Genomic DNA, 12,767 nt, shown 5'->3' with positions numbered 1-12,767 from the left:
GTGAGAGTAATAACAACAACATGGGCACTGTGATAGAAATAATAGTAACACTGCGACCATCCTAGTAGTTGTAGTAACACAGCTATTATGAGAGTATTAATACTGTCACCATGAGGTAGGAGTAAGGATCCTGCTGCCATGAGGGGGGCGGGGACGGGCAGGAGGGGTGACACGGCTGCGGGGTGAGTGGTGATACCCCCGTGTCGCGATGCTGCGGCAGTGGTGCTGCCGCCGTGCTAGGACAGTGGGGATAGCGCGGCCCTGATGGAGGTGGCGATGGCGCTGTCCTGCTGCCGTGACAGGTGTAGGAAAGTAGAAGCCAGTGCTACCACAGTGCCCGCAGTCCCTGTGGCTGAGCTTTTTCACGTCATTGTGTATCATCACGTGACAACTATTACCACGACGCACAGAATCAACAGAAATGATTTAATCTGTATTCAGAATACTGTCTGTTTGTGAGGAGTAAAGTAAATCCTGTCGTGGGGCTGGGGTGTAGCGACGTGACTCACAGGCGTGACTGTCAGGGAGACGTCCCCCCGCCCCGGAGCCCGCGCGGACGGGAGGGGCAGCTGGGGATGCCCTGGCGGGGCTGCGTGCATGCGTGGGCACGAGGGGGCGCTGGGATGTGCGTGCGCCCGTGAGCGGGGGCTGGGGGCGGGTTACGGACACTCAGGTCCCACGCTGGCCCCCACCAGGATGCGCTGTCGCCGGCTGGCTCAGGCACGGATCGGGGATGCAGCCTCTGGGGTCAGTGAGCTTTGGATGATCGGGACCCGGCGGGGAGGCGGGGCTGGAGATGCTGTGGCTTGAACGTGGCAGGGTGGGGTTTGGGTGCGACCACGGGGTCTGGGGGAGCCAGTGACAGGGTGTCTGGCGTTGGCCAGGCCCCGGGAGCAGCCGTGGGTGAGCTGAGACAGCTCCCGGTCCTTCCCCAGGCCCACACGGGGGCACGTGCAGCGGGGGTCACCCTGGCCATGCTCCGCGGTCCCTCCACAGCCCCGTGACTGCATGTGTGTTAGCTGCAGGTCATCCAGGACAGGACCTCAAGAGGTCTGTGCCCTGAAGGTGGCTTCTGTCTCATCCACCGGCCCTGGGTGCCTCCCACCTGCCGCGGTCATCACCTGTCCAGGTGCGGGGCAGGCGGTGGTGTGGCAAGAGGCACCTTCTGAGCGCCACGGTCTTGACGTCAGCGGACCGTGGCCCCGGCCCCGGGAAGGTGCGCGGCTGCTGGGCAGTGGGCGGGCGTGGACGCCGCCCTTCCTGGGCAAAGACAGTTCACCTTCTGTCGTGGTTTCCTCCTGATAAAAATGTTGTTTCTGACTCATTTCTGCTGGTCCTGAGGGCACTGGATACACTGGTCCAGACAAAATGCTGACTGCACGATGGACTTTCCAGTGAGGAAGGCTCATTGCATGCGCCTTAGAAATATCTTCGTGTGTGAGCGCACAGGACGTCTTTGTGGACAATCCCAGGAGATCCAAAAATCCATTCCGTTCTCTGAACAGACGAGGATGGGACTGGGAAGGTCAGATGCAAAATGCAACGGGAAAATGACCGCCCTTCAATTTGGAACAGAGGAGGAATCGGACGTGCCCGGCACGGTCCCGGCCCCCGGCACTCGACTTGAAGAGGCCGGGCCTCGGCCTCGCGGGGCCCGGGTTCAGCGTGGTCGGAGTGTTCCCTGACAAATGCTGCTGGAGCATCCTCAGGTATAGCAATTGCAAAATATTGATAGAGGCCAGGAGTCTTCCCATGATTTTATTTATTCCTCAGGAAGGCAATTCATAAACTTGAGGCACCCGGTATAAACTAATCAGTGTGTTTGGCAGATTCATGAGGACTTTAAAAAGGCTTGGAAAGCAGATTTAATGCCTCGAGAAATAACTTAAAAGGCAGAGTAACAGCTTTATTATATTCATGCCATAATGTTTTACCAAGGATGGCCAGCATTGCAGTATACATCACTTTCTGTTTCCAGCAAAAAAGAAAAAAAGAAGATTATGGGGAGGATGCACGGAAGACAAACCTGGGAATACCTGTGAACAGACGAAATGGCCAAGGAGCTTAAGATCTGATAATAAATTATCTTCATCTCCCGCTGCTTCCTATGCAGACCAAGGGGTTTCCCATTTTCCCCTCAAAATAGCTTTATTTACAGCCTTCCCGTTTTGGCGTTTTAACCCTCCCAGAAGGTAAAACAAAACAAAACAAAACATGTTTGCTTTAAAATGCTTTTATTTAAAAGCTCTCCATCCAACTTGGTCAAGCTGCTTTGAAATAAAGCAGTTCTTTTCGAGGGGGTGCGAATCATATATTGGATAAAGGGTTTGCTTTGTATCCAGAATATAAAAAGAACACTTATAACTCAATAATAAAAAAATAAATAACCCAAGGTTTTAAAACGGGCAAAAGGTTTGCAGAGATATCACACCAGGGAAGATATACAAATGGCCAACAATTACATGGGAAAAAATGTGCATTGAGATTAGCCCCTTGAGAAATGCAAACCAAAACCACAGGGAAATATCGCCTCACAGCCACTAGGATGGCTAAACTCAAAGTCAGCTAATCGCAAGTGTTGACAAGGATGTGAGTGGAAATCAGAACCCTCTTACACTGCTGGTGGGGATGGAAGAGGACACAGCACTTTGCAAAACAGACTGTCAGTGCCTCAGTGTGTTGAAGATACAACTTCCGCATAATCCAGCCACTCCACCCCTAGGTGTATACATATACACAAAAAAAAAAACCAAAACAAAAATGTGTGTATATAAATATACACATATATAGATGAAATAAATTTGCACACAGATGTTCATACCAGCATTATTCACAACAGCCAAAAAATGGAAGCAACCCAAGTGTCCATCCATGGATGGATGGATGGATAAACAGAATGGGGTCCATCCACACAGGGGAGTATTACTGACACAGGAAAAGGAGTGAAGCTCTGACACAGGCTACGACGTGGATGATGCTCAAACACAGGATGCTCCATGAGAGAAGCCAGACACAGAAGGACACAAAGGATGTGATCCTATTTATAGGAAAAGTTCAAAATAGGTAAATTTATTGAGATATAAAGGACATTAGTGGTTGCCAAGGGCTTCGGGCGGGGGGGGGTGCATGGAGTGGAGGGTAATGTGGGGAGATGGCTAAGGGGTGAGATGTTTCTTTTAGTGGTGATGGAAAAACGTTAAAAAAAAAAACTGTAGGGAGAGGGTATAGCTCAGTGGTAGAGTGCATACTTAGCATGCACGAGGTCCTGGGTTCAATCTCCAGTACCTCCTCCAAATAGAAATAAATAAATATATAAGCCTAATTAACTCCCCCTCATAAGCACACACACAAAAAAGCAAAAAAAAAAAAAACTTACTGTGGGGATGGTTGCACAACTTTGTGAAAACACTAAACGCTGACCTCATAAAAAACCCAAAAAGTCACTAAATTGTACACTTACAAGGTATGTGAATTGTATCTCAATAAAGAAAACCAGAAAGGATAGCAAAAAGTAAATACATTAAATAATTTAAAAAATTTGAAGTATAATTTCTTTACAATTTTGTGTTTCTGGTGTACAGCAGGGAGATTCAGTTATACATATATATATATTTTTATTATAGGTTATTACAAGATATTGAATATCATTCCCTGTGCTGTACAGTAGGACCTTGTTATCTGTTTTATATGTAGTAGTTTGTATCTGCCAATGCCAGACTCCTAATTTATCCCTCCCCCCTTTCCCCTTGGGTAACCACATTTGTTTTCTGTCTGTGAGTCTCTTTCCATTTTGTAAATAAGCTCATATGTATCATTTTTTTAGATTCCACCCATAAGTGAGATCATATATTTGTCTTTCTCTGTCTAACTTACTTCACTCAGTATGATCTTCTCGGTCCATCCATGTTGCTGCAAATGGCACGACTCCATTCTTTTTTATGGCTGAGTAGTATTCCATTGTGTAAACACCACAACTTCTTAAACCAAATGTCTAGGCCCTTGGGTTTTGACTAGCCCTTGAGGTTCTGCAAGAACTGAGACATGGAAGAACCATCACGGCCCCTCCTGAGAATCCACTGACCCCAGGAAGACCTGCTGGGATGAGGTGTCCAACCATACCACTCACTCCCCGACACCCCATTCTTTGAAACCTTCCTCATGCCTCCCTATAAAACAAGAGGTGCTTCTGCCTGACCTTGGAGATGCATGTCGATCTATGTTTAGAAACTCTCCACATTGCAGTGATCTTTTAAAATGCATTTTCTTCTGCCCTGAGCCTGGAATTTTTATTTGATGGTCTCGTCTGGGACAGCTGGGTCTTGAAAAGCCATTTGCAATGATGCAACTCAAGTGGTCGACCATGAACGAAAATCGGAAGCTCTTAGTGGGTGCCTCTCCCCTGGCGTCTGTGTGGCCAGTCACCAGGTCTCCTTGTGGTCCTGTGCACTTGGGACCTATGAGAATATGCTACCTGGCTGCCCTGGGTTAAGTAAGTGTCCACCGAGGAACTTCATGTCCACCTAGAATCTCCAGCATGCGACTAGATTTGGAAACTGGGCCTTTGCAGACGTCAGTAGGCACATTATGCTGAGGTCACTGTGGAGTAGGATGGGTCCTTAGTCTGCTGTCACCGGCGTCTTTATAAGATGAGAGGATGCAGAGAGAGACGCTCCGAGGAGAAGGCTATGTGACGATGGAGGCAGAGATTGGAGAGATGTGTGTGCAAGCCAAGGGTGGCACGCAGCCCCCCGACCTGGAGAGAGAAACCTGCAACGGAGTTTCTTCCAGAACCTCCAGAAGGAACAGCCCTGCTGACAACTTGATCTCAGACTTCTGGACTCCAGAACGTTTCTGTTGGTGTCAGCCCCCTGGTTTGTGGTGCTGTGTTGTGGCGGCCCCGGGGAGCTCGGGCAGGTGTACGTCCTCAGGTGCATTCATCACGGCCGCGGCCGCGTCGAGGACATCCGATGAGTGACCGAACGCCGTGACGTCGTGTCCTGCTGGACGGCACACTGTGTCACCTCCTGCAGCTCTGGTTTTGCTCCCTCTCACGTGCGCCCCCTTACGTCTCATCTTTGGCCCCCTCTCCCGTGAGTAATGCCTCTCCGTTTCAGGACGACTCTGCCGGTGGCTGATACGGGAGGGAGGGAGGTCGGGGGGCCCTTATCAGCCCCGCCAAACGCGTCCAGCCGACACGCGGCCATTTCTCTTTGTTCTGCGCTGCTGGCCCAGACACGCCGTGTCTGCTGTTTGAGGTCGGCTGTGCAGACTCGCTGGTCTGGAATGGTTGCACTCCATCATCCCTAGGTGCTCTTCTGTCTACACAGTGCGCTGTGTGCGTGTGTAGCGAGGACTTTCAACTCTGTTTTCTCACTTAACTCTCTCCAGGTGCTGAGGGACAGAAAGACTCTTTTTAATATCCCATTTCGTCAAACATGGGCTCTCTGGGGCTCATAACAGGATGAATAAGGGAGTGCGGCTTTATACCCAGATCTTCTGCCCTCCTTAATTAACAGGTGGTTCCTCAACCTGCCCGCGCGTTCACTCCACACACCCCGTAAACACACACATCGCTGGGTTTGAGACGGGTCTGAGCCTTGCCTGGCTGACCTCACGATAAAGCCGTCACTTCTCAGAAAGCAGATGCCACCTCATTGGCTTCCATGCACATCGGGCAGTGAGCCTTTGCTCGGTAACAAATCTTGGGGGGGCACTTATGATGTGCAAATCACCCAAAGACCCCGCGTCTCCGTCAGTATGCGCAGCACAAGCCCCGCGGGCCGGGTGAGGGATCTGAGGTGTGTGTGCCAGCAGGATGACGCGATCCAGGCGCCATTTTTCATCATGACACGGAGGACCCTGTATCATCAGTGGGGCGGATGCCACGGTAAGGCCGCGGGTGGCTTTGGGTCTGCAGCCTGGGCTGGGTTTCCACGTGCGTTCATTCCTACAGGGTCACATTCAATCCCGCGCAGCCTGACAGAGGGGTAGGAGGCTCACTGCCGCCCTATTTCAAGTAGGGCCACCTGGGGAAAAGGAACGAGCTGTTACGATTCCCAGGACAGCCTCCACCAGTTCTTGCCGAAATTGCGTATGGCGGGGCTGAACAGAGTACGAGAACCAAGACGACTCCTGGGCCTACCCTGCCTGTCTGTTCTGCTTTCTGCCCCATCTTTGCATCCAGCCCGGGCTGCGGTCAGTCATGCAGTGGGTCTGACAGCCCTGGAAGAGATGGGCTGAATTCTTCATGGGTTGCACAGTCATCTGACAAGGTGGGAGACCCAGGCTAAGTGCTGTCTGGACGTTAAGATGCATTTTCTAATGACTAGAATCATGCACCTTTAGATGTCTCAATTTAAGGGGAAATTATGACTTTTTAGCTCAGACGCTTTGCAATGTGTGCCGTTTTTGGAAATAATCTATAAAAATATTGAACCACTATGTATACCTGAAACTAACAGAACATTGTAAATCAACTGTACATCAATTAAAAAAAAAATTGGGTTTTAAAAACTTAATTCAAGGCCAAAGCAGGAGGCAACTGACTAAAACCTGAAACTTAAAAAAAAAAAAAAAGGGAGTGTGTATGCCCGGCAGAGTAACTGGAGTGAACGCTTTCCTGCTGGCTGCGCTACAGTGACCCACGTGGCCTTCTGCTGAGTGTGCCCAGCACTTCCCAAACCACCTGCCCCTCCTGACCCCGCCCCCAATTGGAAAACCACTCTGGTTATCAGGTGAATATGTGGCTTTGAGGCAAAGCACTGCCCCTTCTCTTCCACGCCTCAGAATCTTTTAAAATTTATTTTTCTTTTCTATTGAAGTAGAGTTGATTTATAGTGTTTTGTTAGTTTCTGGTGTACAGCCTAGTGATTCAGTTCATATATATATATATAGCTTTTCCATTAAAGGTTATTACAATACATTGAATATAGTTCCCAGTAGGACTTCGTTGTTTGTCTGTTTTGTATGTGGTTGTGTGTATCTGCTAATCCCAAACTCCTAATTTATCCTTTCCCCTTTGGTTACCATAGTTTGTTTTCTATGTCTGTGAGTCTCCTTCTGATTTGTAAATAAGTTTACTTGTGTCACTTTTTAGATACCACATATAAGTGATATCATATGATATTTGTCTGACTTACTTCCCTTAGTGTGATCATCCCTAGGTCCATCCATGTTGCTGCAAATGGCATGACTTCATTCTTTTTCATGGCTGAGTAGTAGTCCATTGTATAAATATACCACAGCTTCTTTATCCAGTCATCTGTCAGTGGACATTCAGGCTATTTCCAGGTCCTGGCCATTGTAAATAGTGCTGCTCTGAACACTGGGGTGCATTTGTCTTTTTCAGTTAGAGTTCCCCTGGAGACATGCCCAGCAGTGGGGTTGCTGGGCCATGTGGTAACTCTCCTTTTCGTTTGTTAAGGCACCTCCATGCTATGTTCCACAGTGCGTGCCTCACATTCTTGGTCAGACCCTCAGCCCGCTGGCTGTGTTACCCAGTGAATAACTAACGCATGGTTTTCCATTACTCAGGTCCTATGAGACGGTGTCCAGTCACCCCAGACCGTCTCTACAGATGCATTTAACGTGGAGAAGGCTCTGCATCGTGTTCCATATTTTATGTCCATGTGGCTTGTCTTCTCTAAGTCCCCTGAGGGCAGGTCTGTGCTCACCCACGTGGTGGGTCACAGGGAAGCTGAGAGGAAGCACGTGTACCCAGGCCTGTTCACTGGACATGTCGATGGCAGGGCTTACAGATAACTGTCACCAAACCAAACCTCGGTCCACTCGCCTGCATGCGGCAAAGCCGGTCTGACACTGGGTTGTGGTGAAGGAAGGAGCAGTGTTTATTTGCAAGGTGCCCAACGTGGGGCCAAGCAGAGAAGGGCAGCTGGTGCACAGAAGACCCCAACTGCCTGATGGCTTTCAGGGAAAGAGTTTTAAAGACGGGGGAGGGAAGGGACAATGGGATGCATGATCAGCTCGTGGAGTCTTCTGACTGGCGGGTGGTGAGGTCATCGGGAGTCCACGCCATCAAGTTTCTGGTCCCCGTGGTCTGGGGTCTCCGTGCTGGTGGGCAGCACACAGTTAACTCCTCCCACCTGCTGAGGGTTCCAGGGTCTGCAAAACAGCTAAGAGGACGTGGCTCAGAATATGATCTACAGCCCTCAAGGGGGGATCTCAGGGTCCTTGACTTTGCATGATGGCTAAGCTATGATTATTTTGTCTTGCTTGACTGTTTCCCTTTGTGTCTGCATTTTCCCACGTCTGTAGTTACATATGTTGGAACTCAGGGGAAGCCTGCGAGGCGAAAGGTTTTCCGCACACAGGAGGCGGGGCGCTGGAGGCGCCTGTCCTGGGCAGGCACCCCCCCCCCCCCCCCGGCTCCGGCCACGCTACAGCGTCCGCGCGTCGTGCGCTCCCCGTCCTCGCGCGCGGAGAGCGGATCGCCCCCCGACCCCACGCTCCCAGAGACAACGTGTCTTTTACCCTTTGAAACAGGAGGGGGCTTTTGTTTTTAATCAATAGAGTTTAATTTTTCCCATTTGTTCTTTGAAGAGACTGGTCTTTCTTCCTTTTTCTTAGTTCCCACCCATCCCTACTATGTTCTTTTTTTTTTCCATCAGTATCTGTACTTTTTCTCCACTTCGTCCTTGATTTTTTTTCCTCTTACGGTTTTACCCTCTGCCTGAGATCAGGGTTGTCGTCCCCCAGTGGCCGCGTCTCAGAAGTATGCTTGGTTTTTGTGTTGATTTGTCTTCTGTGCGTGCAAACACCGAGGAGTTTGGGGTTTCCTGCCCCTCATTTCTCTTCGGGTAGAAACACTCCACTTCTGTGTTCAATATGCATCTTTTCAACATAGAATGAGAGGCATTTGGCTTACGAATCCATCGTGAGTGCAACCTTCCCCGGCTGCAGAAAGACTGTCAGTCACCGTTAAAATACTACCGAGTGTCGGGCACTGGATCCCGCCCCCCGCCTTGCCCAATAATAATAATAAATAATAAAAAAAACCCCACATCTTTTTTGCCTGGTAGGACCCGAAAAATGAGAGTGGGGCTTTATCTAGTGGGATTTTAAAATCAAGAAGGGAATGAGTCACACTGTTAGTGGTTAAAGGCTAAGTGAGCTAAAATACCGCGTAACAGGGTCTGTTCCAGTGGAACACATCACATGTTTTGTTTTATAAGAGTGAGTGATCGGAAGGGGCTGGGAGGGGGAAAACCCGTCAGAGCCCTCGGGCGGAACTCGCGGGCCCCACGTGACAAGCTCTGCAGTGCTGGGCGCGCCCTGCAGACACAGGGCCGCCCCGTTTCGGGGCCTGGAGCCTCCCTGAGTCCTCGAGGACACTGGCCGAGGTCAGGCAGAAGTACTCCCCGGGTGAGACGGCTTTTTCCTCCCTCCGGGGTGGAAAAGGTCTCCAGAAGACCGTGTTTCTCCTGGCAGAAGGTCCAGCTGCAGAGTTCCTGGTTCAAGAAACAGGCTTAAAAAACATACAAGGTGATTTCATTCTGCCACCCTGGGCTCCTGAAGCGGACTCCGGTGTCCCATGGGTCACCCGAAATTGTGTGCAAAGCTTTGTTTCTTGCCAGTGAACAGAATGCCCCTTCTCCGGGCATTGGTTGGTGGAATAAAAGGTCGTTGAGGGGTCCTCGGTCGTTACGATACAGTGCGCAGACAGCAAAGGGGCGTCTTCCCAGAGACTTTACTGAGGATTTGGTGCATTATTTTATTACAGCTTGCAGGGGCAGAGAGGGAGCTGGCAATGGTCCTGCCCTGGAGCCATGCATGCCCACAGGCAGGAGGTCACTGTGTTCCTGACCTGGGTCCTTGGACCCCTTACTCCGTGGAAATGGATGAGGCCAGACGAGGAGTTCAGGGGAGGCTTTGCTGGGACTTGTCCTGCAGCAGAAGGAGTGAGAGCAAGAAACAGGGGCCCTTGGGGGGTGCTCGGGGAGGGAGGGGGTGAGCAGGACCCTCAAATGGGGTGAGGGTGGGGGCGTGTCGGGTCGGGCAGGAGGGGCGGCTCACCCCCTTGGTGGTGCTGTGTGCAGGGAGCACACCTGGCACCTGCTTTTGCTCAGAAGTGGCAGCTGCGTTTGGACTTTTTCTCTGTTGTTCATAACCTGCCCCAACTGTAGACACACGGGGTTAATTTTGGTCCTTTATCGTTTCTTTACGCCTGTTGCTGGAGAAGAGGTTTGCCCGGGGGCAGGCGCTGCAGTAACAGGTCCTGGGTCCCAGCCTGTCTCAGTGGGCGCTCCCACAGGATCAGGGAGGGGCATCGTGGGTACTGTATACAGTCGGTTGTGGATGCCACTTTGGTTACTGTATGCAGTCGGTTACGGATGCCAGGGTGGTTACTGTGTATACAGTTGGTTACAAATGCCAGTGTGGTTCCTGAGTACTGCCAGTGTGGTTACTGTATACAGTAGGTAGTGGATGCATTGTGCTTACTGTATGCAGTTGATCACCGATGCCAGTGTGGTTAATATAAACTTGATTATGGATGCCAGTGTGGTTAGTGTATACAGTTGGTTGTGCATGTCATGTGGTTAATGCGTATGCAGTTGGTTGTGGTTGCCAGCGTGGTTCCTACGTTCAGCCGGTTACAGACGCCAGTATGGTTACTGTATATAGTTGGTTACTGATGGCAGTGTGGTTACTGTGTATACAGTCGGTTTCAGATGCCACTGTATTTACTGTATGCAGTTGGTTACGGATGCCAGTGTGGTTACTGTATACCGTTGATTGTGGATCCCACTGCGGTTACAGTATACAGCTGATTGTGGATGCCAGGGTGGTTACTGGGCATACAGTCGGTTACGGATGCCACTGTGATTGTTGTATACAGTTGTTTATGAATGCCAGTGTGGTTACTATGTATACAGTCGGTTAATGCCAGTGTGATCACTGTATTCATTCAATTGTGGGTTTTGTATGGTTAGTGTATCCAGTCGGTTGTGGACACCAGTGTGGTTACCATGTGTACAGTCAGCTACAGATGCCAGTGTGGTTACTGTACAGTCGGTTCCACATTCCATCTGGTTACTGCATAGTCGGTTACAGATTCCAGTGTGGTCACTGTATACAGTCGGTTGTGAATGCCACTGGGGTTGTATACAGTTGTTTACGGATGCCAGTGTGGTTAATATGTATCCAGTTGGTTCCAGATGCCAGTGTGCTTGCTGTATACAGTCGGTTGTGAATGCCCCTGTGGTCACTGTGTACACAGTAGGGAACAGATGCCAGTGTGCTTGCTGCACACAGTTACGGGTGCCCCCGTGGTTCGCACCCTCTTGGCTGGCGGTCACCCTGGCCCTCCTCAGCCTCCCGTCCAGCATGCCGCGTGCCGCACGCCCGGCAGGACTGCACGCCTTGAGGACGCGCGTTGACGTTTTGGGGTCAGCGGATACAAAACGCTTTTCAGTTCAAATGCAGCTCACAGAAGCGCGCCCGTAGCACGGTGCCGCTTGCAGGGTTAGGGCCTGTCCGAGTCTATCACATCACATCTCGTGGTGCGTTCCCGTTCTACCCCGCAGCTCCGTTTCTCAAGCTTAAGCTGCGTGTCGGGTTGTTCTTTTATTATTGACCCCAACACGAAGCCTGCTGGCGTATTTCACAAATTGCTACCGGGGACCCACAGGCGTGCCGGTTGCTGTAATTTGTACAAGTGTTTCCTTGTAAACCCAGGACGGGTGAGTCTGCGCGGGCTGCCGTCAAAGTTCCCCAGCCTGAGCGTCTACACGGCAGAGGGGAGGGGGCACAGCGCAGGGGTGCTGTGTGCGCAGCATGCATGAGGTCCTGGGTTCGATCCCCAGTCCCCCCACTAAATAAAAAAAAACAAGTACTCAATGTTTATATAAAAAAAGAAAGAAACAGCACACATTTATGTCTCCCAGCCCTGGAGGCTGGGATCTGAGGTCAAGGTGTCAGCAGGGCTGGTGTCTCCTGAGCCCTCTCCCCTTGGTGTGTGGACGGCCGTCTCCTCCCTGGGTCCTCCCGTGGGCGTCCCTCTGTGTGTGTCTGGGTCCTCACCTCCTCTTCTTACAAGGACCCCAGTGCTAGAGGATCAGGACCCACCCTAGTGACCTCATTTTACCTCCATCACCTCCTTAAAGACCCCCGTCTCCAAACACAGCCCCATTCCGAGGTCCTGGGGTGAGAACTTCATGTGGGAATCTGGGGGAGACACAATTCAGCCCCTAAGACGTGAGCGGACAATTTGACAGAAGAAGGCACCCCCAGGCCCCTGCGTGTGTAGCCAGACCCCATCTCTTCCTGAGCCTGAGTTTCTGTGTCCCATGACCTGCTGCCGACTCGCGGGTCACTCAGAACCCACGCACGCCTGCAGGCACCCCAGCCTGTGACATCCTCTCCGAGGGTCATCTTTTCTGTGAAATCACTGCATCTCAGGGCTCACAACTAGTCGTCAGCGGATGGCTTATGGTTTTATGCTTCTATGCGGGGAACTCAGTTGTGCACATTATTCATTTTGGAAAAATGTAACATTATATATTACATAAAGTCCCAATTTCCTCTCCACCCAGCTGCTTTTTCTTTTAAACGTTTTTTTCATTGAGTTATAGTCATTTTTGATCCTGTAGGAAATTCAATTTTAACACTTGTGTACACACGTGATGTGTGTGTGTACAAGCTGTGTGTAATTATAACTTTAAACGTATAAATTATATGTCACATATATTTATGTGCATTAGGTAATTATTATGTGAAGCTTTTTTTCTCTCTTGTCTTTACTTAAATTT

The 12,767-nt window shown here is 50.4% G+C and overlaps 2 long non-coding RNA genes across 3 annotated transcripts in view; one reads left to right on the top strand and one right to left on the bottom strand.

Moving 5' to 3' along the window:
• Positions 1-12,767, top strand: part of LOC116150850 (uncharacterized) — a 56,745-nt gene that overhangs the window by 35,303 nt on the left and 8,675 nt on the right. The gene's annotated exons all lie outside the window — the stretch shown is intronic.
• LOC105103086 (uncharacterized) overlaps positions 8,371-12,767 on the bottom strand; it is a 107,734-nt gene continuing 103,337 nt past the window's right edge. Inside the window, exon 13 of one of the 2 annotated variants that reach the window (XR_010379593.1) lies at positions 8,371-11,830. This is a non-coding gene — a long non-coding RNA (uncharacterized LOC105103086). The other variant, XR_010379594.1, reaches the window with a different exon arrangement.

The sequence above is a fragment of the Camelus dromedarius genome, chromosome Y (assembly GCF_036321535.1).
Source record: "Camelus dromedarius isolate mCamDro1 chromosome Y, mCamDro1.pat, whole genome shotgun sequence".
In the NCBI taxonomy this organism is placed as follows: Eukaryota; Metazoa; Chordata; class Mammalia; order Artiodactyla; family Camelidae; genus Camelus; species Camelus dromedarius.
This window is presented reverse-complemented; position numbering and strand designations above follow the sequence as displayed.